This window comes from Taeniopygia guttata, chromosome 3 (genome assembly GCF_048771995.1).
Source record: "Taeniopygia guttata chromosome 3, bTaeGut7.mat, whole genome shotgun sequence".
In the NCBI taxonomy this organism is placed as follows: Eukaryota; Metazoa; Chordata; class Aves; order Passeriformes; family Estrildidae; genus Taeniopygia; species Taeniopygia guttata.
The window spans coordinates 76,077,242-76,102,958 of NC_133027.1; the positions used below are offsets into that span (position 1 = coordinate 76,077,242).

At 41.3% G+C, this 25,717-nt stretch overlaps 1 protein-coding gene across 49 annotated transcripts in view; it reads left to right on the forward strand.

The window, feature by feature from the left end:
• Positions 1 to 25,717, forward strand: part of LOC115494396 (uncharacterized) — a 432,669-nt gene that overhangs the window by 21,506 nt on the left and 385,446 nt on the right. For 47 of the 49 annotated variants that reach the window (XR_012054697.1, XM_072926076.1, XM_072926085.1 and 44 more), the window contains one exon: positions 5,825 to 5,977. The exons of the other annotated variants lie outside the window; for them this stretch is intronic. The gene's annotated coding sequence lies outside the window, so the exon portion shown is untranslated. The remainder of the gene's footprint in view (positions 1 to 5,824; positions 5,978 to 25,717) is intronic. 49 annotated transcript variants of the gene reach the window in all.

The window sequence follows — 25,717 nt, forward strand, 5'->3', positions numbered from 1 at the left end:
AAACTTCCCCTCCCTGTCTTCCTCAGTTATACATTGAGGAATTAAAACTAGCCAAGTCAGAAAGTTGTTAGTGTTGCTGTTCTTCTTTTTGTCTTACTGCTGTATTTAGAAGCCAAAGTCAAGACATTTGGGCCACATGTGCTAACATGTGCTGGCACTATAGGGAAGAAAGCTTTACAAATATTGTTTGAATATTGTTTGAGGGTTTTTTTTGTTTGTTTGTTTAGGGTTTTTGGTCTGTTTTGTTGAGTGGTGTTTCTTTTTTTTTAATGTGGGATATGTTAATATAAGAAACTAAAAAAGTGTTCAATCAATATTAACCTGAAATAAGAATTTAACTATTTTCTCAGAGGAAAAGGGAGATATGAGTATATTTAAACATTGAATAAAATTTTCTTAATATTTTCTAAAAGAGAACACATCATTTTCTTCTCTCTAGATAACATTTCTTTGAGGCCCTTCCAGGACTAGTCACTTATTCTGATCTACAGAGTGAAACTATGCTCTTCTATAATTTACAGTGCTTCACACAAAGAACAGGATCCTTGAGAAGCTAGTGGCTGCTGGACCCAGGGCAGGGAGCAGCAGGAAACATGGTCAGGACCTTTCCCCACAAGAGGCAGTGCATCCCTCAAATTTGGCTCATGCTCTCTTCCTCCAGCCTGTCTCACTTTTCATCAAAGTTGTTGGCTCCCACTGGACCTATTGACTGAGAGCTGATGCTGCATCACAGACCAGAGGGATGATGAGGAGGGCTAGTTGCCACTGACAAGCTCCTTGGGGAGTAGGAAATTTAGGTGTTCTGTGATCTTTAATGCTGAAACATCATCCTTACTCAATATAGTGCCTAGTCCTGAATCTGGCACCCTGGCACAAAGCTGTTGCATGTGGCTAATGAATCACTGCAGGGCCTGAAAGCTCTCCCAGCTTCAGGGCAGCCCCTCAGTCAACAGGATTCTCCTGCCCTGCTCATTGCAGGAGTGAGACAAGCCAGAGAGCAAGGCTAGAAGCTCTTACACAGCAGAGAAAGGCCAGTTCCTCCCTTCCATGTTCCCACTCACTTCACCTGTGCCTTTCCTTCCTCCTTCCTTCCCTTCTGCAACTGCAAAGCCTTGGAGGTATAACCCTGGCCCATCTTGCCTGGCTGCTCTGTTCTCCGTAGCTTCCCTTGCATACGGACACAGGTGTGGAAGACAGATAAAACAGGACAATCCTCAGCTGCACTGCCACCAGGGAAGGAAGTTTATTTATATTAGTACAGACCACTGGAGTGAAGGGCACTATTTGTGCATGCAGTTCCTCTCCTTCCCTAGATGAGGAGCTGGCAAGGGCCTGTAATACAGCCCTGGCTGCAGCAGCATGGACACTGACGGCCTGCAGAGAAGCTTGCTGATAAGCTGTGAAAAGCCAAAAAGGTCTTTGCCTCAAGTAAGACCCCTGGCTGGACAGAAGCATGAGCTGGCCATGTAGGATCCTGTAACATAACATTGACTTGTAGTGAGGTGCATGGGTGGAGTGACAGTGAAGTTAGCCTGTAAAATTCTGAAGTGCATTTCTTTCTGGACTTTCCTAAGGGAGTACAACATGTTTATTCTGCTCCTTGTGTGCTATTATCTATTCTTTGTGCTGGGACTCAGTAATTTCTTCCTTGGCTCTGTTCCCTTTTGTGTCCAGAGCCTGATTATTTTTGCATGAAGTACTAAAGGATGTTGGCTGGGGGTGACTGTGAAAGGTGAGTGGCACAGCCCATGTGCCAGCATTAGCTTCCTGGTGGAAATAAAGTGTGGGTACAGTGGGTGTGTGTACCCAACAGAACTAGGGACAATATTGTGGGTGCTTGGCATGGTTAACTCAAGCTTTATGTGGATATATCTACTAAGAACTCTATGGACACAGCCTTAGATGACAATTAGCTTAGCAGTGCCAGCTCTGTCCTTTAGATTGTGCATGTATTTTTTCACTTCTGGAAACCTGAAGCAGACATGAGATGAAGAGAATAGGGAAAAACTGCTCTCTGTTTCAGAACAACTTGAGTCTATGTGGTGCAAAGTTCTTGATAAATAGGAAGAAATGAACACGCTAGAGACTGTAAAGAAAGAAATATTTATGCCGTGACGGTGCATATAATGGCAAACACTCTTAAAAAAATACAGGCAAATTCTAAATTCTAAACAGGTCCTAGTAAGATTTCTAAAGAAGTTCTGGTGTCCATGTAGGTAATACAGTGATGGACCTTTTTGTACTGCGATATTGCCCTTCAGTGGTCTTTATTTTATCCTCACACAGTATGTGCCCAGTTTGGGTGCTTCTATCTCACCACAGCATCTTAGCCTCTGCCCCTGCAATGGGAGGCTTGTAGGCTGACCCTCACTACGTCAGATGGTGATCTACAGACATAGGGGTTATTTCTGTATTCATGCTGCAGGTTTGGGGATTTGCAAGTAAATATATATTAAACAGCAGCATCATTATTTTTAACTTGTTTCTTTCTTAGCTTGGAGAAACAAAATGGTTCTGGGTGGGATTTTTAAGTATTCCAAGTTGGCGTCATCTATCCTTGAAATGAATGCTGAAATACATAGTGACTTCAAGGAAGGAAAGATAGGACTGTCTCCTGATTTCCTTTAAAATCTTATTTCTGGATGCTGAAATAACCAAATATTTCTGGAGATTATTCATTAGTATGTAGGAATGACCACAGCTGTGAACACATTTCAGATGTAGACAGGAATGTCAAGTTTAAGTCTAGATTTATTCAGAAGTCTTTGATGGATTCTCAATATCAAGTAATTAATTTTTAATAAAATGACAAATACTAACATGAATACTTGTTTACAGAATTATTTTTTTTTTTGTGATTCCATAATTATTGGTTCAGCTCTCATAGTCTCTGGTGCTGTAAAAAGCAAACAGTGACAGATAGGCTTGTATTGAATACTGTGTAATCCAAGGTACAGAACTTGCAGAAATTTGTTGGTGTGCTAAAATTTGAATATTGCAAGTGGCCTGTGTGAGGACCACTTAAACTATAAAATATAGATGCTTGCAAATTTCTGCAGGATTAGTGCATTCAGCATTTACAAACAGTATTCCATTTCTACTGGCTGTTGTGCAGTTAGAAATAGCACAAGATTTCCATAAAGGCACTTTAACATGTCCTTGTCACTGGTTACACTGATAAGTGTTCCAGCTGTGTGAAGTGAGGAGGTAATTTCATGCAGCTAAAAGTACAGTCAGCATGAGTAGGGGATAATGTGTCACTCCTAATGGTGGGCAAACAGCGGTTGTTCATGTAAGGCTTATGTTTGACAAAACATCTAAAAGGTCAAACATATCTCCAAACTTACTGTCTCCTGAAGTGGTCACATCTATTGACAGGAGATGAAACTAATTAATTAAGTATACTCTGATTAAAACAGGTGCCAAAAAGTTACAGAAAAGCTGAAAAAAACTGTGAAAAACACATAACATGAAAATTGCCGGTATAAGTACAACCAGTGTTCTTGCTATATATTTGATGATCTTTTAATTCAATTACATATTTAAAATAATTGTTTTTCCTGCATAATTTTTCTACCAACCCTGTGCACTGCTACCTAAGAGTACAAAAAAGAAGTCTGTCACTTTCTAAAGCTATTAGCAGGCCTTCAACATTGGAGAGTCTGGGGAATGAAGAGAACTCTTGGCTTTAGAAGATTTACTTTGTATCAAGATATTAAAACAATGAACAGTAGCAGTAAATTATGAACTCTTCCTTTTTTCCCCCCCTTTTTTTTTTCTAGCAAACAGGACAACTTAGGATCCGTGTGCCTTATGTAAGGTTCCTGTATAAGCTCCCTAAGATATGCTCCCCCATGGCAAGATAACAAATTAAATATAAAATATGGTCCCTGAAAAAATCCACTTTGGGAAGTTCTTCCTTTTGCTTTTTTTAAAGAATAGATATAAATATTCAGAAGGTCTTTAATTGTAAATTGCTAGTCTGTAAATTTTTTGGGGGGCTGAGCTTGTCTGTACTGTAATGAAAAGAGAGAGTCAGCAGATGGCAATGTTGTATAGTTGTCCCAACAGGAGATAGCCACATCAGCAAGGGAGGGAAACCTCTTATACTCCTTAAGTAGCCATAAGGGAAAATGGAATGGCCCCTGCAGGCCTTTGGAGACTTGGGCCTTCAAGCATACTTGGCCTGAATCCTTGTGCAGGCGTTCTGAGTTTGTAATACCATTTGTAACAGCAATTCAATATTTTAAACCCCTTGTTTGAAAGGATAAACCCACTATAATTTAAGAATATTCTAATTAAACCAGAGGTTTGCCATATTCTTTTAAAAACATTTCATAATGCTACCTAAGTACAATGTGTTCTTTGCCACAGAGGTATTATCTTTAGAAGATAAGAGTGCCTGATGCATTTTCTTTTGCTGGAATGTTAACAGATCCATTTAACTGATCTGTTACTGCCTTTTTGTGCTCAAACTATGAAAGTCAACTCATCAAACACATTTCTCCAATGTCAAATAAAAGTTATTTCCTTAGAACCCAGTGTGGTTCAGGTGTACAGCAAATGAATTTATACATGAGTTACCTTCACTAGCTCTATTCCCAAATGACTGGAAATTTACTCTTCGGTTCTAGTAAGTTCCAGGTTAGGTCTGCTGTGCTTTCCCTACTAGAAAGTGGAAAGGTATGGGATATAATTTTTTTTTTCCTTTTCCTAAACTACTGTGGAGAGCTATTAGAGTACTTTGATCTAAATATGTAAATCAAAGTTGCAAAATCGTCCTACTTCCAACTGCACTGAAGGCACTGAAAGGAGGTAAAAGCCTGTGGTAGATAACCTGACATATAAAATTCATGGAACAGGGCAGCAACAGGAACTTGGAAAGACTTCTGTAAAATATAGGAACTAACAGATGTCTTGAGAGAAGTGAGTAATAGTTTGAATAAAACAATTTTATGTTCTGCTGCAGACTCTGAATTCTGAAGCTCTATGTTAGTAGCCAAAAAAGCAGGCATCATTTCAGATATAGATGAAACATGAAATACAAAGCTCATTGCATTCAGAGCTTTGTCTAGCAGCTTAGTCTAAAAATCAAAAATGGTCATGGATGCTGAAAAACAAAATCAAGTCATTTGTAGCACAGTACTGGTTGTAGCAAAAAATGATGCTGTGAACACCCTTCCTTGTTGACATGGTAAGACCTGGTTTTACAGTCTGTTCAGTTTCCCTCAAGGTAAAAAACTGGCCAGAAGAAGTGGTCTATGTCAGACTCAAAGACATATGTAACTTGAGATGCAGTGCTAAATTAAAACTCCTGTCACACAGAGACTACTTACTATAATTTATGTCAAGGTTAATGGAGTAAAAAACATTGGAGTATTTTAAATGCTGATCAGACGTGTTGCCAATTAGTATTGCTGCTGATTTTTTGTTATATACCAAAAAGTATTTCAATGTTTCTCACCATTTATGGCTTTTTTTACAGGAAGTTGAAAGAAATAGCACAGAAATTTTAAATAAACTGAAAATCACTTAGGAAAACCAAAGGCGAGTATGCAATGTTCAAATAACTATGTCAGTGTGGTTGCATAGAAAGTGTAAGAGTGATGGAAATGCCAGTCATAACAGCTTTGGGCCAAAGAAAGAGAAATTAGTTGCTGATAGGAGATGCATTCAAGTGTTCATTGCAGAACATACACAGTAGCAGCTGGGAGTCATAATCAGATATTATAGATTTGACTTCAATGTGGCTCAGAGTATTAAATAACAAAAATTATGCACAGTTTAATTAAAAATTCTGATTGCTTCAGTTTCTTATTTACAGAATCAGAACATTCAAAGTTGGAAGGGACCCAGAAGGATCATCAAAGTCTAACTCTTGGCTCTGCACAGGACAGTCCCAAGAATGACACCATGTGCCCGAGAGCATTGTTCAAACTTCTCCAACTCTATCAGGCTTGGTGGTATGACCATACAGGTACAGAACAGACACATATAGTACTTAAATACTTTCTGAAAGCATTCTGCTGATGTTTTTTTACACCTGAAATAGAGAATTTCAAGCCCTTGTCTGTTCTGTCATTGCTCACTGGTGGCAGTTTGAGTAATTTCTTTGTATAGTGCAATTTTCTTTATAATGGTAACTAGCTTGAGATTCTTAAACTTCTTTGACATAAACATTTCTTTATTTGAAAGGGGTATATTATGGGATCATCTCAAGCATTTGAAGTATGTTACTTTAAGAAGTTAAATCATGCATGTTTGATTATTGATGCTGCCTGTCAGAAGCAAGTGTTGAATATATTTGTTTCTGTGGTGCTTTCAGTATTTTGTTTTAGCACAAGACTGTTTCTTTCTGCCATGTTTTTAGTCTTCCAAAGCTCTGTATATTCCAAACCTTTGGATGAGGAGCCATCCAACTTAAAGCTTGGTGGAAGATAGGCTATCCCTATTTATTTATCCACTGTCAAGACCATGAAGCATATACCTATACAGGTATTCGTTTCAGCATATTTAGCATAGCTTCAGATTGGTGGTTGTGTTTCTAGTGCTGCTAGAGGTTTGTTTTTCTTACCTGAAATACAATATTACAGAAACTGAGCCAATGTCAGCCAGAACTAAGGCTTTGTATGAGTTGAAAAATATATCCATAAAATATTTGAAATGTCTAGTTTATTGTGCATGAGTGTTTTTGTACCTACAATTCATCAGTATAAGAAATCACTGCATCCAGGCAAATCAGGTAGTGGCAGGCTGCAGTAAATTTAATTCCTTAGTTTGCTGCATGCCTGATTTGTTGGTTTCTATCTGCATGAGAAATGCAAATGATTTAATCTATCATTTAGAGATGGATCTCATAAGTTAATAAAAGGCCTAAGGACACACAGAAAGGATCACTGACCTGAGTGCATTTTTAGTCAGTCTTTCAGGGTTTCAAATATTAGGCAGCCATTATGCAGTTTGTCTCCTTTGGTTACAACACAAAACTAAGGGAAAGGTTTCTCAGATTTAGATGGCAAGTGGTGTTTTGTGCCTTAGGGACCCCAAATGGTCGCTGCAGGTTCCTGTTTTGTCTGTGACCTATACACTTCCATGTACAATTATGACATTGTTGGTAAGAATCCAAAATTATAGTTACAGACTCCAAAGAATTAGATCAATTAATATAGAAAATAATAACTCTTTTTTCATCTTATTGCCAACATTTGGTGTCAAAGGGGACATTGTAATTGCTGACACTTGCAGAAATTTTTACTTTTAAATTTTATTGGGAAGTAAGATAAGAATTCCTTTTCAAAGAAGATATGAATCTCAGCAAAAAAGAATCCTGAACTCAGATGTTACGAAATATAAAAGTTTTCAATTAAATTATTTTTTCAAGCTTAAGATAGAAAATCAATAATTCTATTAGCCTATGAAATCTTAAAATTAAGGCTAAGCTTCTGTTAATTTTCTGTTTCTGGGTCTTGATTGAGAATTGTGTTGGGTTTCATCAGGTGGTATGTACAGTTATGGTGCACTTGTGTTGTTGGAGAGTGGCAGTGCAAACAGCTCTCAATTCAGGAGCTGTTATCTAGTAATCTAAGACCATTAAAACACAATAATTTAATGAACATGCAGAGTAACCACTTTATGTATGAAGTTATTGTATATCATGTTGTTACGATTTCCTGGATGGATGCATCCATTAGGCTTAATGAGGGGGAGGGGAGGGATTGAAGAAGAAAAACAGTAAAGCAAAGCATGAAATCTAAATGAACAGTCTCACCACAAACAGCAGGGAGAGCACTTACTAGACAAATTTCGCCTCCTGCTTAAATTTGCAAGGATTTCTTTGCCAGAGCAAAGAAGGAGTAGTAGTAGATCTAAAAAGTTAAAGATGATTACAAAATTATGTGCAAAATTAGTAAGTGTTTTGGTTTCTGATAGTTACATTCCCTTCAGGAACCGAACATAAATCAGTGTAGCTGAGGTGTTGGAGATTTATAAAGGACCTGTATGAAGAGTTCTTTGCTCTTTCCTTTCAAAAAGTATTGATGAATTAAGTCTTAAGAACATGAGCAACAGAAAAGGTACAAACAAGGTTATAAGGCATGATCACACTTGCATATGCTTCTAAATTGCAGAACTGTTCATGAATCTACTTTTTGGTATTTCTTTGATTTTGAATTGAGAGTTGCATGATCTGCAGGTCAGGTATGGGACTTAGTGGTTAAATGTCAATGTCATTTGACAGACAAAACTTGGACAAAAATAAAACTCCGCTCTTTCTGAGATCATAACTGGATATATTTTGTTAAAAATTAAAATTTGAGAACATTATAAATGTGAAATAATTGGTCAGCCAAAAGGCTATTAGATTTAAAACATAAAAGTAATTAGTAGTAGGTATAGTGGAATAAAAGGTTAATTAGTCTCATTTGTATTACGTTAATAATTGGATGTAATCGGCCCTGGGATACTTACAGAAGCACTCTCACTAAATGTTTTAAAAAATGTAACAGAAGGATTTTTACATTTTGCTTGAAGCAGAGCTTTTGTACGTACCTTTTAAAGTAGCAAACTGTCTTGGGATATTTGCATAATAAGTTGCTTTGTAAAATGAATGTCCAAAATTCTGCTCGCTCCCACAATGTTAGGAATCACATTTCTAGAACTGACATTATTCTCTTTCTCCAGGACAGATCAAGAAGACCGAAACATAAATGGTAGCATGAGATTTCTGAATCAAAGTCTGTCTTGAGGCATAATTAATGGAAGGTGTCTAATTATCTGAAGTCAAAACTGTATCACCCTTTGTCCTTAATGCCCATAAGATACCATAGATGACATTTATTTAGAGGCAAAATGTGGATTAATACTTATTTAATAGCTTTGGTAGGAGCTTTCCTCAGGTACAAAGAGATTGTCCAGTGAATTGGGAAAATATTTAGCCTGTGCCTGTAGCCAGATAAACAATTTGCAGCAAACAATTTACTTAGCCAGTTTCTACAGTTTCTAAAGTAAGAATATGAATCCTTCAGGCTTAACAGCTATCTTTTTTAATTTTAGTTCTCATTTGAGAAATTAAAACTGAAATACAAAATTTTGAACACTATTTTTTTATGTCTAAATGGATGAAGTCAAAATATGTTTTTATTGGTTTTCCTGGTTAGAGGGTTAGATCCATAGGTCTAGTAGAAATAATAAAATCTATTTTGGACTTAGCTTTCCATTCTAATTTGGATTGGTCAGCTATCCTACTATTTTGTAGAAATGTTTGTTGTCAGTTCTTAACAGCTTTATTTGTTCCATGCCTAAGCCATTGTAGGAGAGGAAGGCAGCAGGAAATCAAGTTATGCTGTGGAAATGATGGTGTCCACAATCTGCATTATAAAACTTTATGGGGCAGTGCCATGGATGTAAACCATTTTTACTTTCAGTACATAATACCATATCTAGAAAAGGTCTCTCTTATTTAGAAAGATGTAAGGGGGAGGTTCTTTCTAGAGCTGCTGCATCGAGGCATGTAGCTTTTTGCTCAGATCCATTCCAACAAATGTCAGTTATATAGCAAGATGTTAGGGAATATGAACTGTCCTCTGGAAATTAATTTTTCTCCCTTTACAAGCATCTTTGAGTGTCTAAAATTAGATGCATTGGTCTTTGTTCCTTTTTTACAGCTCACAGTGGGAAGACCCCTGGATGCTGCCTGTGTTTACATTGGAATGTTGACTGTCACAGGCTTAGATCTCAGTTTCTGGTCAGCTTTTGTGTTAGTTGTATGCTATGTTTTTAAGAAATATGTGGGAGCTAGTAGGGGGAGTTTTTTTACCTGAAAAAGAAAAATAAATTTCTGAAGAAATAGAAAGAAAGTCTAGAAGAAAATAAGTAAAGAGAGATAAATACTCGCCACTTCAAACACACTCCTAATTTCTTGAGGGTGTGCCAATGGAATCCAGGCTTGAAAATTTGCTATTAAACCCCAGAATCACATATTATAATGAAATTTCAAAATCAGAAATGTGTTTTCATTTTTGCATATGCTATTGTGGATAGCTATACTGTCTGCATAAAGAGATACCATCATAACATTTTTAGAAAATGTCTAATAATAGTGTCTAATAATGATGTCTAATAATCATTATATTAAACAGCTGTATTATTCTGTACAGTTTTCAGTAGACACTGCCCTCTTTCCATCATGGCTCCTTCCCATATGGGAGCTAGTAACTGTACTCTCAGGACAGAACTCCCATGTGAAGTTGTTTAAGTACATCAAAGCTGCATTTGCTAAATAAGATCTGGATACTAGGCTTGGATCATGCCTTGAATTATGGTGGTACATACTGGCAAATGAATGTTGATTGTGTGAATCTTTTCAGGGCCCCCAAATTTTGACTTTCATTTTATGAAATCTTACTGTGGATGCAATTTTATTTTTAAAAATTAAGATGGTTTCAGATCAAGTAGAATCATCTGCTTGATTTTGTAGAAAGCTTGAAAAAACAGGTCAAAGAAAATAAATAGCCCTTTCAGCTGGAAGGGGTATTGTTTAATACCTGTAATTAAACCTCTGCTATGAAGAGTGGTTGTTTATGAAGGAATGTGAAGGAAAAGTAGGAAGAAAACAGATCATACCAACTACATAGCGCTATCCATGCTAAAGGAACATCGTTTTTCCTATGCACAATCAACTACTGGAAAATGGAATTTTTTTTTTTTTTTTAAATTTAATAAGTAATCAAATGGAAGGGGGACATGAAAATAGTCATACTTTGTAGCAAACAAGACAAACCAGAGATGTCAATGTGTCAGATGGATATATTTGCATTCTCTGGAGGAACATTCATTCCAAGAAACTCATAGACTGTACATCCCAGTTTAAGCAAAATGCACAGTCTATTGCTGGCAACTTGGGATAAGAAAAAATAAAAAAAAAACACAAAAAACACCAAAAAAAACCCCCGACCAAACAAAAATACATAAGACAAACAAGAAATATCAAATCCACCATTTCCAAACAGATAAAATGGCTACCCTGAAACAACAACCTAGAGGTCTTCAAATTGCTTCAAGTTGTTTCTTATTTGCTTAGTGGTTTTTTGTTTGGTTTGGGTTTTTTGTTTGGTTTTGTTTTCTTGTTTGTTTGCTTTTATTTTTGTGGTATCCTCTGTATTATATTTTGTTCAGTCTGTTGTTTTGTTTTTTTCATTGTTTTTGATTTTGCGGGGTTTAAAAAAAATTTTTATTTCCTTTGTTTTTATTTTGTCAAATGTTTGATCAAGTTTCATGAAAATGTTGTCACTGTAGTAAGTGACACTGTAAGACATCAAGTTAAAGAAGTTACATCATGCAGCTGAGTTCTTAGGGTTTTGCCTTGTTTTAGATTCAGGTCCATCAAAATTTGCTAAAAGTAAAATATCCTTAGTTGCCTTCCCCTACCTTCTGTTTGGCTCAAGCCACTGTCTGAGATGAAGCCTAAATTCTGCAGTGGTGCCTGTGGTGTCTCAGCACTGATGTGTGTCACTTGCACAGGACTCCCTTGGGATCTACCACTGAGCCACTACTGTCTCTACCTTACACACAGACATCTCAGATCATGAATCCAGCTTGTCCTAAAAGATGTCTCTTAAAATATTTTTAAAATTTTATTTTAGGCCTATGGGTCCTTCATCCTGTCTTCTGAGGAAGAGTAAAAGAACAGGGATTATTAGGAGAATTAACAGTGTCTCCTAAATTCTAGTGAATGACTTTTTCTTTGGATCTGCAATCTTCTGCCTTCCGTGCTACTAGAGAGTTAGACAAGTCATTATGAAAAAGGAAGAGAGAAAGACAGTAGTTTTATCTCCATGAGTTGCTGTCCAAGATAGAATTTGTCTGTGGAAATCTGCTATAGGATGACATTTTTAGAAAGAAGTGAGAAGGATAGGATTTTTTATGGGTAACAAGGGCAGTCAGGGTTATAACAGTTACAGCTGAAAACAGAAAAAGACTTGAGAGTAAGCCAGAATTCTTCAGTAATATCTAATATGTGAAGTAGGAAGGGAATATCCTATAGCAACATATGGTGCTGCTCACTGCTGGAGATAGCACTCTGTGGAAAATGCTTTCTGAATTTTTGCTCATGGTGTCAGTTCCCATGTCTGGTTTAGAGACAGAAAAGAGAGAGATATTGCAATTTGTGACTGCCCTGGAATGTATTCTGTGAAAGTAATTTTTTTTTTAAAAAATATATATTTATACATTTTTAATTTTTTTAAAGCATTTTGGGTCATTTCAGTAATGTCAGGGCAGAAGAAAGAAAGTGACTTGAATATGCATTCACTTAATAATATAAAACAGTCTACCTGAGTCTGATTTATACTTCTGTACAGGTACTGATTAGTATTCTGTGAACACAAATGTGTTTTTTGAATACACTAATTATTACAGCATATTTTTAATAATTCTCTTCTTGTAACCCTCAATTTATCTATATTGCATTTATGAAATAAATGTAGGAGCTCCCAGAAGGTGAATGTAATATTATTTTGTGCTTACCTCTCATCAGAGACTCTGCCAGAAGTTTACAAACATCAATTAAGTTTCACCGTGATGCCATCTGGGAAATAACTCTTCTTACACCCATGTTACAGATGGGTAAACAAACAGGAGCTAAATAACTTGGCCGCGATGATGTTGCCAATAGGGAATAGAGATTTCACACTGTCTCCCAGTCCCTCACTCAGGTCTAACCAGTAAGCATGCTGCCACACTGTTTAGTTACATTTTCGACCATTTTTAATGAACAGAGTTGCCGTTTTTTTCCTTCTGAATCATCCAAAACTTGCCAAATTTTTATTTTAATAAATAATGCTCAGGCCAATATTTATGGTTAAATATAATGTTTATCCTCACCTTTGGATGGTTCTAAGATTTGTGTATGCTGCTAGCGCAGGATGATAGCAAACAAAGCACAAACAATTTTTTGTGATTCCCTTTAAAAAGAGTTTCCACTGACATCTGTGGATGTGGGCTGTGGAAACAGGATATAAGATGAAACACACAGGACCAAAGGAGCAGGATGTGTCACCAGATGACCAGTGCAGATTTAAGAAAACAGTAACTCAGCAAAGATAGATCTATCCACACGTGCTGAACAGTGATATTATTGGTTAAGCAAGAAGAAGAGTGTGTTACCCTATAAGGCAATCTTTAAGGTCATTGGATGATTGTAGTGTTAAGAGGTCCTATATGAATGCCATGTTGGGCCCTATAAATTGGCTACTGATCATCAATCAGTCGTCCCCACCTCTTGAATCACAACAGACAACAATGGCTTTTCAGTCAGTTTCTCATGCTCATATTTTAAATTGATCTCTTCAATTCCTCAGTTAGTTTATTTTTTTCTTGCACAGAATCCTTTCCATTTTCTGATGGTTGTAGAAATATTTCTAATGTTTGGTTATAAGGCATGCACAAGGGATGAGGAGATGTTTTTTTTCTGTTGTATATTCTTCCTGTGTTGCTGGTACAAAAAACAGTGCTTTGAACCCAACAGGCATGAATCTCATTGTGGGCAAAAATATAAAGTTTCTAGTTATTAAAATTGTTCTTTTCCCATTTCAGTTCTAGGTAATTAAAATTTTTGAGTAGGGGTGGAATTTAAAGGTATTTTCATTTCTCCCTTATGCGTGCTATTAATTATAAAGGCATAAGGACCACTACTAAGTGTTTGCTCTACAACACTGAAAGATATGCTTCCATGGGAAAAGTGGGTCATTACTGTTAGACTGCTGGTCTTACTTTTCCTGGAGAGAAGGTGATGCCAGAAAAAACTTTGTATGTTGCTGTAGTGATAACTTCCAAATTTTAGGGACATTCTCACAGAAAAAAGACATTCTTTTTAACCTATGAGATTTAGGAATGTCAACTGGTTCCTTCTGATTTTGGCACTGAGATGGATGATAATTTAAACAGATGGGTTGATACACTATGGTAATTCTCTTTGTAATAAACATAATTATTATTTTAAAATCTGTCAGATTACACCTTAAGTGTCAGTTTAGGAAGCAGTCAGGGAAGGGCTGGTATTACCCTGAAATGAGTAGTTACTGTTATGTCTGTTCCCAAGTGAAATCCAATCATATGGTGAATACATTAATTCCAACAGGGTGACTCTAGAAAGTATGATTAATGAGGTTACCTGTGTCTAAAAATACAGGTTAATAACATAAAGAAGATCTGCATAAGGATTTGATTTCTGCCCAGACAGGCCTTTTGCTTCACAAGTGCTGCAAGTCTGCCAAGCACCACAACACTCATAGCTGACTGCTTGCCATTTGGACAAGTGATAATAATCACTTTTAATCATGCCCAGGAAATACCAGTGCTTCCCAAGGAGATGTGAGCAGCCAGAGGGTGGGAAATCATAGGACATCTTTGAAGTAAGATGTGATGGGAAGAAGATTTGTGTAGAGAAGATCTGAAGTGTTGAGGAGAAGCAGAAAGTAGATAATTCCAAATCAAATACTCTTCTGCTCAAAAATTTTACATCCTCTCATTGTGCCAAGCAACTAGATGCTGGGACCTGAGCTATGAATGTCTAACAGTGTGAACCTTTGGAGCTGAGAGAAGTAGGAAGCTTTCTTTAGTATTTAATTCATTTATGTATTTATTTAGTAAAATATTTAATTTTCATCTATTTAGCTTCTGTCAGTAAATTGTTTATTTTACATTTACCTTACTTTTGATTGAGTTTAGGTCAATTTCAGGGTGCTGGCAAATGTAAAGATTACTTACTTCTTTTGGGGAGAGAATTTCAACTTGACAGTAGGAATTTTTTTTTTTTTTTTTACTTTTCAGTAAATTTACTGGTTTTCATTTCCAAAAGGAATCCCAGCATCTGCCCAGCTGCATAGGTCAGTTTGCAAGATGATGATAGAGATATATGTGAAAGAAGCCTCTTTTGGCTAATGGCATAAATTGAAAATAGAATAGTCTGATCCTCAAAAAAGTAGTTGGGATCCAACATTTAATTTATAAAAAAATTTACAAGATTGAGTAGGCAACACTTACTCAGATTTCTCAAAAAAATCCCCACTGTAGGGAGCGCTGTGCTCCAGGACGGCTTCAATGAATGGAGACGAGAGATCTCGAAGGCTGCTCTTAGAAGATAAGGTTTATTATGGATGGTGAAAGGTCTTGCTTGGAGCTGCCTGACGCATCACATGGCAAGGCCTGAGGGGATGGGGGAGGGGAGAGACAAGGGGTAGAGAAGATGCTTCAGGAGAGGGTGGAAGATCTGAGAGGGGGGAGTTCCAAGAGAGGAGAAGTTCCAAGAGGGCATCTGGCCCCTCGGAGACCCCTTATCAGGGGCTTCAAGGTGGGCTGGAACAAGACCTGGGCCAATGGGGTCACAGACACTTGATGCTTCAGGGGAGGGTTACAGGTGTGGGATGAACCATACATTTTGGGGGTTGAGATGGAACAGTCCATTTGACTTTTGGACCTATCTGCAGGTAAGGGTATTGTCCAGCCAGTAGGGGGGATTGTTTTCATCCTGGCTGTACTATTGTAAATCTTTTGCCAGGTAATTATATTTATCCATCCTTTCCAACACCCCACCACCTCCCCCCCCCAAAAAAAAAAAAAAACAAACCCAAAACAAAACCAAATACAACCCAGAAAACGTCTTATTCTTGTACTTTAAAAGCAAAAAATATTAATGACATCAGCTACAGAGGATAAGCTAAAAAAGGGCCTTTTGATTAAGGTAAGAATAGAAGTGAAAACAATCTGAAGTATATTAAATGAAGTATTAAACAACAGAAGACACTGCTCTGATGCATTCAAGAAACCAGAAATCAGTCCCAGACTCAGAAGCAGATTAGTAGAAGAGATTTTCTACCCCTGACCATGCAAGGTTTTGGTAGAAGTTTCCACAGACTCTTAAAATAGAACATTTCTCTCCTTAAGTCCCAAGAGAGCAGGCATTCTAATTGGGTTTAAAGATATTATGTTGCAACTTTTACAAACAGAGATATTTCTCTTTGGTGGTAGAATTGTTATTTTCTTCTCATGTGTATTTTTATCCTGCACTCTGAAAAAAATGCAATGTAAATATTATTTTATTCCAGTTCTATTAATGAAATGAGAAATTATATTAAAAAAGAATGATCATTAAAGCTAGAAATATTCCCATAGTGATAAAGATGACACAGGTTTAGACACAGGTTTATTTTCTTCTTTACCCTGTTCTATTCAGATATGTCAAACTATCCTTAATCCAGCAAGCTGAAACTTGCAAAGTTTTTTAATATAAATGATGAGTGGGGTGCTCACAGAAACAGAGCTGGAAGAGTGGTTTTGAAAATTACCCAAGTCTCAACTCTAGTTTAGCCTGTTCTTAAAATCTTTAAAATGTAGAGGTTAAAGTAGATTCTCACCCTCTGTAGCTTCTCTCTTGTGCTTCGGTTTCCTGACTGGTAGCAAAAACAGTTTTCTCTTTTAGAAAGACTTTGTAGAAACACATCTCACTGACTTTTCCTTGCAGTCTTTGAAAGGGGAATTACCATTTAATGAGATTTCAGCCACACAGTTTGATGGAGGGAAGAGATTGTGTCCTTCACTAGGTGAAACATATTTTTAACAAAGGAAAGAACCAAGGCTCCTGAATACTCATGTGAACACTTTGTCGTGCACGAAAGCAGAACTTGTTCAGCGGCCAAGCTTTCACCACTCTGCAAGCAGTACTGGGATTTCATTCACCAGTTTTGTATTATTGGCCAAATAATGCAGAGGTAAGTCTGTTTATTGCCAGATTGTACATTTTAACAGGAAAACATAGAGAAATATAAAAAACCCCACCTGCTTCCAAAGGGTGAACCCCATGGGGAGGGTTTTGGCATGAGGAAGACTTTATCAACAGAATTAATTTGAAACTGGAGGAAGTCTCCTTCAGTGGCTCCTTCTGTAGAATTATCAACTTGTACTCTTTTTGTAGCTATCCAGAAAGGGGTTTTCTTTTCACTTTAATTTTAGATGCTACTTACCCTTAGACATGTCTATACAGTGTATGAATGGTTTTTCAGGTCTGCAGTTCACATGATTTCATTGGTTCATATCTCAGGTAACATTCAGGATTGCAAATTACCATCAGCTCGAAAAAAAAAAAAAAAAAAGGATCACTATTCTCTACTACCTTAAAGCAAACTATCTCAACTACTTAGATTTTTAGTGTCTATCTGTCTTGTGCTACGGACCTACTTTATTGTAGACTTCAGCACTATATTTCTTCAAATGGACAAGTAATTTCCCCTTATTAACTGTCAGGAATGGGACACTTACCTCAGTTCACTATAGAACCTGGACATAACATGCAATCATAGTGTGGCATGCATTTTTTCTATGTTGTTTTCTAGTTAATTAAGACATTATCCAAAGCAATTAAATTATTTAACCTAGAGCAGTTGGTTTGTTTAATGTCTTTTACTTTTTTTCCAATAAATGAAGTGCAATAAGCAGGTAGCAGTAGTAGTAAGATATTGTAATTAACATTTAGTTATGTTAATGAAAAAAAAAAAAAACCCAAACATTATTAAATTAGTCAGTAACCGAAGTGAATTCAGAACAGAACATTTGAAAATGCCTGTTTATGCAGTGAGAAAATTAGTTCCTAAGTTACCACAGTTTGATGATGTGAACAAAGTGATGCAATTGTTAATGCCTACATTGTATCATGTAATCAGGAGCAGATTCTAGTTTTTAAAATCTCCATCATCCTTATCTCTTTGCTTGTTTTCATGAAGCACTGTATTTTAGGCCAAGGTCTTCAGTAGGAAGTGCTAAGTAGCCCTGTGAATTACTCTTTTGTGTTTTATAGGAATTTAAGGAATAGAATTTGTCCAGTTCAGGATATCCTGACATTGAGATAGGAGCTGAGAGCAGGCTGGGCATTTCAGGACTTGTAGGTAGATATAGACAGGATTGGTATGGTGCCCGAAGGGTGAGTGGGGGAGCAGCTAGAGGTATTTTGTGAAAGGTTAAGTATATTAAAAGAGATAACACAGCTTTTGTGAAGCTATGGCAAAAATCACAGTGTAATGGGACTTTTGGGGTCTGCAGGTTGTCTCCTCCCAGTTTGTCCTCCCATTTTTTGAGGTTTCAACATCCACAGCCCATCCTTATACCTGCAAGAAGCCTTTCTCCATTCAGACCTGTTTGCTCTGCTCCTCCCTGTTTCAGAGTTCACACAGATGTTCTACTACACTGCCTGCTTGCTGTGCCTCTTAGATGGCCTTTTGCCTGGTTTTCTCACACAAGTTCCCTTTAGAGAAGGTGCAGCTGTGTAAGATAAAAGGGCACCAGCGCATGGGGAAGTTGGTAATGCAGAGGAAGAGCTGCATTGTTGCCTTCAGGGGAGGCAACGTGCGACCTGGTTGCAAGGTGACAGCACGGCAGCCCGGCCTGTCTGGGCTACTCGGACTAACGACACACGCTGACACCAATGTGATGGACGGTCGAAAGCATTTATTATCTTATCTCATGGGTTTAAATAGTCTTGGGGGACTTTGCTACGTCAGAGGGGGGTTGTAGGGTCCCTAGGGTTAGTCGGGAGTGGAAAACTCCTGGGTTAGGTGTGGTTACATGTTCTGGGGTTAATAGATAACGTGAAGCAGGGAGAAGGGGGAAGGGTCTTTCTTTCCGTCACATCCCGAGATCTTCCGTTCGCCTGTCCCTATCTACCACATCTCCCCCCTCCTTATCATAAATAAAATGAGGTAGTCGTAGATATAGGCACTGGAGTGAGGTACAAACTTGTAACTTGGTAAGGAAAGGGTGGTTTGGTAAACCTGAGTAATTTTCACAAGGTGAGTCTCGAAGGCTTTTGCGACTGACTGTGTTCGCAGTTTTTGGTTTACAGCATTTGTTGCTGGCCTATGAACAAAATGTTCGCCCGCTCCAGACGAGCCTGAACAAACGAGACTAGTTTGTTCAGCAGGCATGGTCCTATGGTAACAGCTAAAAGCAGTATTGCCAGTGGACCTACCAGGGCGGAAATTAAAGTGGTGAGCCAAGGTGATCGATTGAACCAGGATTCAAACCAGCTCTGTTGGGTTTCCCCATTTCTCTTTCTCTGAGCCAGTCTATCTCGGAGTTCTGCCATGGATTCTTTAACAACTCCCGTATGATCTGCATAAAAGCAGCATTCCTCTTTCAAGGCTGCACACAGTCCTCCTTGTTGCATGAACAAGAGGTCCAGTCCTCACCTATTTTGTAAAACTACTTCTGAAAGCGAAGAGATTGATTTTTCTAGATAGGAGATGGATTTCTCGATCCTCTGTAGGTCTTCGTTGATGGTCATTTGCAGCTGAGAGAGTCCGTGCTGTTGGGTTGCGATGGCTGAGACACTCGTGGCTGTGCTAGCTGCTCCCAGGCCGAGCAGCATTGTGATAGTTATGCCTGTGATTATTTCTCTTTTGTGGAGTCTGTTAGGTTCCTTGAGAAGGTGGTATATCTCTTCGTCTGAGTGGTACAGGACCCTAGGAACAATCAGAACTTGGACACAGAAATTGATAGAGTCATTAAATTTGGCAAGGAACACGCAAGGACTTACTCTGGATCGCTGGCAAATCCACATCCCAGATGCGGATGGGACCACCCACTTATTGGTTTTTCTGTTGGGCTTGACAACTTTAGTGCAGAAGTTGCCTTTCTGCTTTGCTAAAGTTGCATTGCCAAAACATCTGCCCTGTCCTGTGATTTGACTCAGGGTGATTCATCTGCGGGGGGTGTCCCATCTGCACTGGTGGGGGGCGCTGGCTGTGGAGTAACTGAAGGGGGTGTCTAAAGCAATGCCTTCGTAGAAAGGGGGTTTAACATCATAGCAAAGCTAACAGGAGTTAGTCAGGTTCGGTTTGGTTTCGTTTAGGGTTAGGAAGGTAGCTTCTAGCATACGAAAGACTGGGTTTGGATCTGACTCAGCCGTGCGGCCTATCCGGAGGGCATCCGCAAGGCTGGTCGGGGTATTAATGACTTTTGGGGGAAAGGTTTTGGGGTGGGTTGTGTTTTTCCTGGAAAAAAATCGGCTATGTGGAACACGAAGGATGGGGTGTTCGCTGTGGCAACCTCTTTGAACACCTTGTCACTTGAAAGATGTTGCATGACCCACCTAAATGGCTGATGAGGGTAGTGGCCTTGGTCGGCTTGTCCCCTGGCTACAAGCCCTAACAGCAAAGTCACACAAAGACACTGTGCATGTCTGGGTCTCACCGGTGTGGGACTCTCGGGTTTTGTCTGGCGACTTGGTGGTCCGTCATCTCCCTCTGGAGCAGGGGTGTATGCGTCACGGGGACGGTCCACGAGCATGTCCTGCAAAACGAAACTCACAGCTTTTCATTAGTTTCGTTCTGAAGGTCAGTTTGATTGGCAGTAGTGGGTGTACAGCAGTGGCCCTCATTATAAATTTGTAATCCTGACTCCTAACATAGCAAGGATGTCCCTTCCTATCAGGGGTGGAGAGTTTTGCAAAATATAGGGGTGGATTGCTACTGTTCGTTCTGGTCCTTTTTTTTGTATGAAGCGTTATAGCTACCAATTGAGTGCTTTTCCAAGCTTGGGACAGCCCTCCCACCCCGTTCACTGGGGGGACTTCTTTGCATAGCCAGTGTCGGGGCCACAGTGCTTGGGGAAACATTGGGCAGTCTGCTCCTGTGTCTGCCCAAAACTGAAGCCCTATTACATGGGGGTCCTGACTGTCGTAAAGGCGGCATGTCCCCCACACCTCCGGGGGCTCCTTCCCTATTTTCATGGCCAGGGCCACCCAGGGGTCCCGTTCTGGGGCGTCCCCTGCTGACCCTGCGGCACAGGCGCTGCTTGCGGTGGTAGTGGGTACAAAGGTACCGCGGGCTGTGTTGTGAAACTCTGCAATTGTGTCGCTGGCGGGGGTATGAAGCTGGCTGCTTCCTGTGGGGGTATGGGGTATAAGCCTTCCCGCCCCACTGGGGGTTGGCATAGATGGGCCGCTTTGTATTCGCAGCGGGAGGAGGCTGGGTGCGGCCCGCACGCCCCCTCCCTGTCCCGTTTCCCTGGGGCCGGGACCTGCATTCCTTAATGAGATGCCCTTTCCTCCCGCAGCCCCAGCAGGATCCCCGCGGGCGTGTTTGGGGTGGAGGCGCCGCGGCGGGCTGCCGTGCCGGCTGGGGGCAGCTCACCGCGATGTGACCTGCCTCACCACACTTGAAGCACGCCATGGCACTGGTCAGGGTGTGGATGGCCGCCTGAATGGGTGTCAGGTGCTCTTCCCTTACTACATGTCTGATCATGTCAGCCAGGCTGGCTCTGGCTGGCAGGGAACGTAAGATATCTTTGGTGACAGAGTTGCACTGCTGGCGCAGGCAGTCAGCTACCACGGGGCCCTTTGCCTCTGCCGGCAGGGTAGAGGAGTCTATCGCTGCCTGCAGGCGATCCACGAACTGCGTGAAGCTTTCGCTCTCTGTCTGCCTCACGGTGGACCACGGCGCCGGCTTGGCCACGACTCGAGAGGCTGCGCAAATAGCCTCCCTGGCAGCCCGAGTGGTCGCCCTGACCTCCTCAGCCTGCATCTGCGCAGCTTGTTGCTGCGGCGTGATCATATCATCATGTTTTCCTATCAGTCTGGATAAGCTCGATCTGTGTAGTGGTTGCCTCGTGCCAGATGCTTGGGCTAATAGCTTCCTACAATTATCTTTTTATTTTTGTTTAAACACAATTATTTTTGCACTATCAAGTATCATGCGACCTATTCGCTCGATATCAAAGGGAAGCAGGTCGTCATTACTAAAAAGACCATTGATCAAAGTGGAGACTATGGCCGAATTGATTCCTTTTTCTGCAATGGCTTTGACAATTGACTGTATACATCTTTTGGGTTTACTGGGGTATATACCCTTTGTTGGTTCCCCTCCGGGCTGGTGAGCCTCACTGGGAAGGCTTCTATGGCAGCCGCTGGGGACCATTCAGCACAGGCTATTTTTATTTCTCCCCAGTCGGTAAGCTGGGCTGGTCTGTATTGTGGTTGTTTTTCGGTGCAGCTTAAAGCTTTACTCGGTTTTGTCTTAAATCACGTTGGCTCCGTTTCCTCCGTCTCTGAATCCCAGCCGGCTTCCGGCAGCTCTTCCGACCTGGCGGAGCTGCTGCTGGACTCCGAGTCGGAAGCTGAATGCCAGCGCATTTCCGGGGCTCGTGCCTTTTTGTCCGGCTCCGAGCTCACTCCTCCCCGCGGGGGTGGCGCCGCTCCCGCCCCCCCGGCTTGCCCTGCCTCCTGCAGGGGGAGGTCTCTCCCTTAAATGGTAGCGGCGTCAGGCGCGGCTGCCGATTGGCTCCGTGCCCTCTGCCGCTCTCCTCCCCTTCTTCCCGCGCACGTGCGTCCCTGAAATCGCGCGCTTCCCGGGTTTTCGTGCCGAGACCACCCGCGCCTCGCCCCTCTCCTTGGTGGCCAGCGCTATTTTCAAAGGGGTAAGGTGGCGGCGTGGTTAGCATCTCTTCCCGAGCCACGGTTTCTGCGCCTCTGGCTTCCCCTACCAGCCCTTGCCAAAAGCATTCCGCGCGCTGCTGCACCTCCGGCAATGGGTCGCTGACCGGCAGCAGCGGGACGGACGGGGAAGCCGCGATTTTTTGGGAGGTTTCCGCGGTGGGGGTTGGGCTCTGATCCGAGGAGGGGGGTGATGTGCCGGGCCCCCCCGGATCCCCGCTCCCAGGTGGATCGTTCTCAGGGGCAGTTTGCGTTCCTGCTCCTACCCCTAGCTTGGGAGTAACCAATAAACACGTACGTGCCGCGCTCCACGTCTCCTGCTCTTCTATTGCTCTGCGCAGGGCTTTCTCTACTTTGCCCCACGCCTTAAGGCTCTTGCCACTGCCTGAGGATTTTGTGTCCTCGGCCAGCGTGGCTGTGCATTTTTCCGATATTCCTGGATGTAGAACATCCACTGGGAGGTCAATAGCCCCAAGCTCAAGCAGCCTTGCTATAGCAAGATAAAAGTCTTTGAGCTTACACTCGATACCCCACTGCTTATAAATCGCACTTACGACCCTGGCGATGCTGTCCATGACGCTCGCGGGTCCTGGGACGTCTTCCTGCGCCAAGATACGGTCTGACCGCTCCGGCCGCTGCCCTTGTCCAGGTGAACTCCCGCCACCCGAGTGAATTTTTCTTCTCCCGGGTTTTGGCACCAGATATGTTGCTGTCATGGTTTGACCCGGGAAGAGAATTTTTTTTGGAAGGAAGAGGTCAATCCAGTCAGGGGTCAGGTTTGGATACTGACACTTGGGGTGACCAATTGAAGGTGGACACGCCTCTGAGAACACAGAGGGGTTAAAAGCGGAATTCCCAGGAGGACTCATCCTTCTTTGGTTCCGGTCATCGCAAGGTACGGACCTCCCCCCCCCAGCCCGGGCTGGGTGGGGGAAGGGAGCCATGCGGCCTGCAGAGGTAGGCCAGGGGGTGAAGGATCGGAACCGAGCTGGGCCAGCTCCTGCAGAGGTAGGCCAGGGGGTGAAGGATCGGAACCGAGCTGGGCCAGCTCCTGCAGATGGAAGGGTGGAGAACATCTGGGATGTTTTTGTTCCCCCTCCCCTAAGCTAGAGGGAAAAGAGATAGAGAGCCAGCAGACACCTGGGAGTTCGCCGGCGGAGGAGAAGGAGAAGGGGGGGGAAGATGCCCAGCATGGGAGATGGGAGACGGAGTCCTGGGCTGAGATTTCAGCCTTCCGGGGAGTCCGGGAATTTTAACCCTTTCCTGTGAAATGAAGGCTTTATGAAATATTACTCCTCCTCAATTTGAAGGAAAGAGAGACAGTCTGGGACCTCAGATGTTCAGAGAAGAAGGTTGGGGGGAGATGATGGAGTGGCTTTTGGCTGGACTCTGCTTGTTTACCATAGACTGAACCACTCTTTCTTTCAAGAGGGACTGCATTTTAGGGGGATGCACTGGTGAGCCAAGAGACCTTCTTCAGCAACTACCAGTTTTGGAATGGACAGAGAGAGCTGAGGAGGGTGTGAGGATGCCCTCCATCTTCAGAGAAGAAGAGAAGGAGATCTCTGTCCTTGGACCCTCGGCCTCAGGGGAAAATGGGGGGGACTCTAGTCCCGAATTGTGATACTAGACTGTTGTTCCTGGTGGTCCTTGGCAAAGCATCCTTAAAGGGGCCCTATAAGCAGTCTCTGTCCATGCCCGGTGGTGAGAGCACTGTGACATGGAGAGGAGAATGTCACACTGGCCGGTGTGTCTGGGCAGTGCCACGTGTGACATTGGAAACACAAGAGGTGGCAGCTGTGTTTCCTGGGGGTCTGTGGTGCACGGGGGAATCCTCTCTTCCCCTATGGTCTCAGTATTGATTATATTGAACGGTGAAAACTTGATTAAGGATCCAAATGGGTCTCGCTGTGGTTTGGTGGAGTTGGGTGGTGGGAGGAGGAATGTTTTGGAAGGTTTTCATTTCGAATTTTGTGTGGTTTTTTTTCTTTTCTTTCTTTTCCTTTTATAGTAGTAGTAGTAGTAGTAGTAGTGTAATAAAGTTTTTCCTTTGTTATTAAGTTTGGCCTGCTTTGCTCTGTTCTTGATCACATTTCACAGCATTTGATTGGTAGGTTGTATTTTCATCGGGCGCTGGCATTGTGCCAGCGTCAAACCATGACAGTTGCCTTCATGGGAGGCAACGTGCGACCTGGTTACAAGAAGACAGCACGGCAGCCTGGCCTCACCCGGGCTACTCGGACTAACGACACACGCTGACACCAATGTGATGGACGGTCGAAAGCATTTATTATCTTATCTCATGGGTTTAAATAGTCTTGGGGGACTTTGCTACGTCAGAGGGGGGTTGTAGGGTCCCTAGAGTTAGTCGAGAGTGGAAAACTACTGGGTTAAGTCTGGTTACATGCTCTGGGGGTGATAAATAACGTGAAGCAGGGAGAAGGGGGAAGGGTCTTTCTTTCCGTCACATCCCGAGATCTTCCGTTTGCCTGTCCCTATCTACCACACTGCATGTTTACTATCAGTGCTTTTGTAGTATTAGGCCTGCATAGAATTTATTTAAGGCTATAATAATGTGGTAGATCTGGTTACCAGACAGTACCAAGCTGGAAAAGAACTTTGTTCAGCAGGTGTGCTAATCCCATAAAAAGAAAATGAGGTAAATGTGCAGTTGCCAAGAGCAAGGTGCACTAATGAGAACATCCAGAGCTTGCTGATGCAATGTAAGTTCATAGTAGAAAGCTGGTTTTTGGAAGAGGTAGCCTTTTTTATAGAACAGACAACTTTAAAAAGAATATTCATACATAAGCCTGTGTTTCTTATTTTCCTTAAATGGAGATAGAAGTGAGGAAACAAATTAATATTTAAGTAAGGATCCAAAATTGTTATAAAATCTACTTATTTCTCCCATGTAACAAGTGATAAGACATGTCACTATATGAGTCAGAGCCCGGTAATAAGTGGCACAGACTCCCAAGGCACTCACAGAAGGCTAATCCCTTTATTAAGAAACCCATTGCTTTTTGTATTCTAGAACACTACAGGTGGACCTGATTGGTCCTTTAATTAAAACACAGTCACCATTGGCTAATTAAGAAACCTCCCTTTGGTAAACAAATCTCCATAACCCATTCCACATGTTCACAACAACAGGTGCAGCAAGTGAAGATAAGAATTGTTTATAATTCTTCTCTCTGAGCTTCTCACAGCCTTTCCCAGAACAATGCCTGGGAAAGTTGTCTG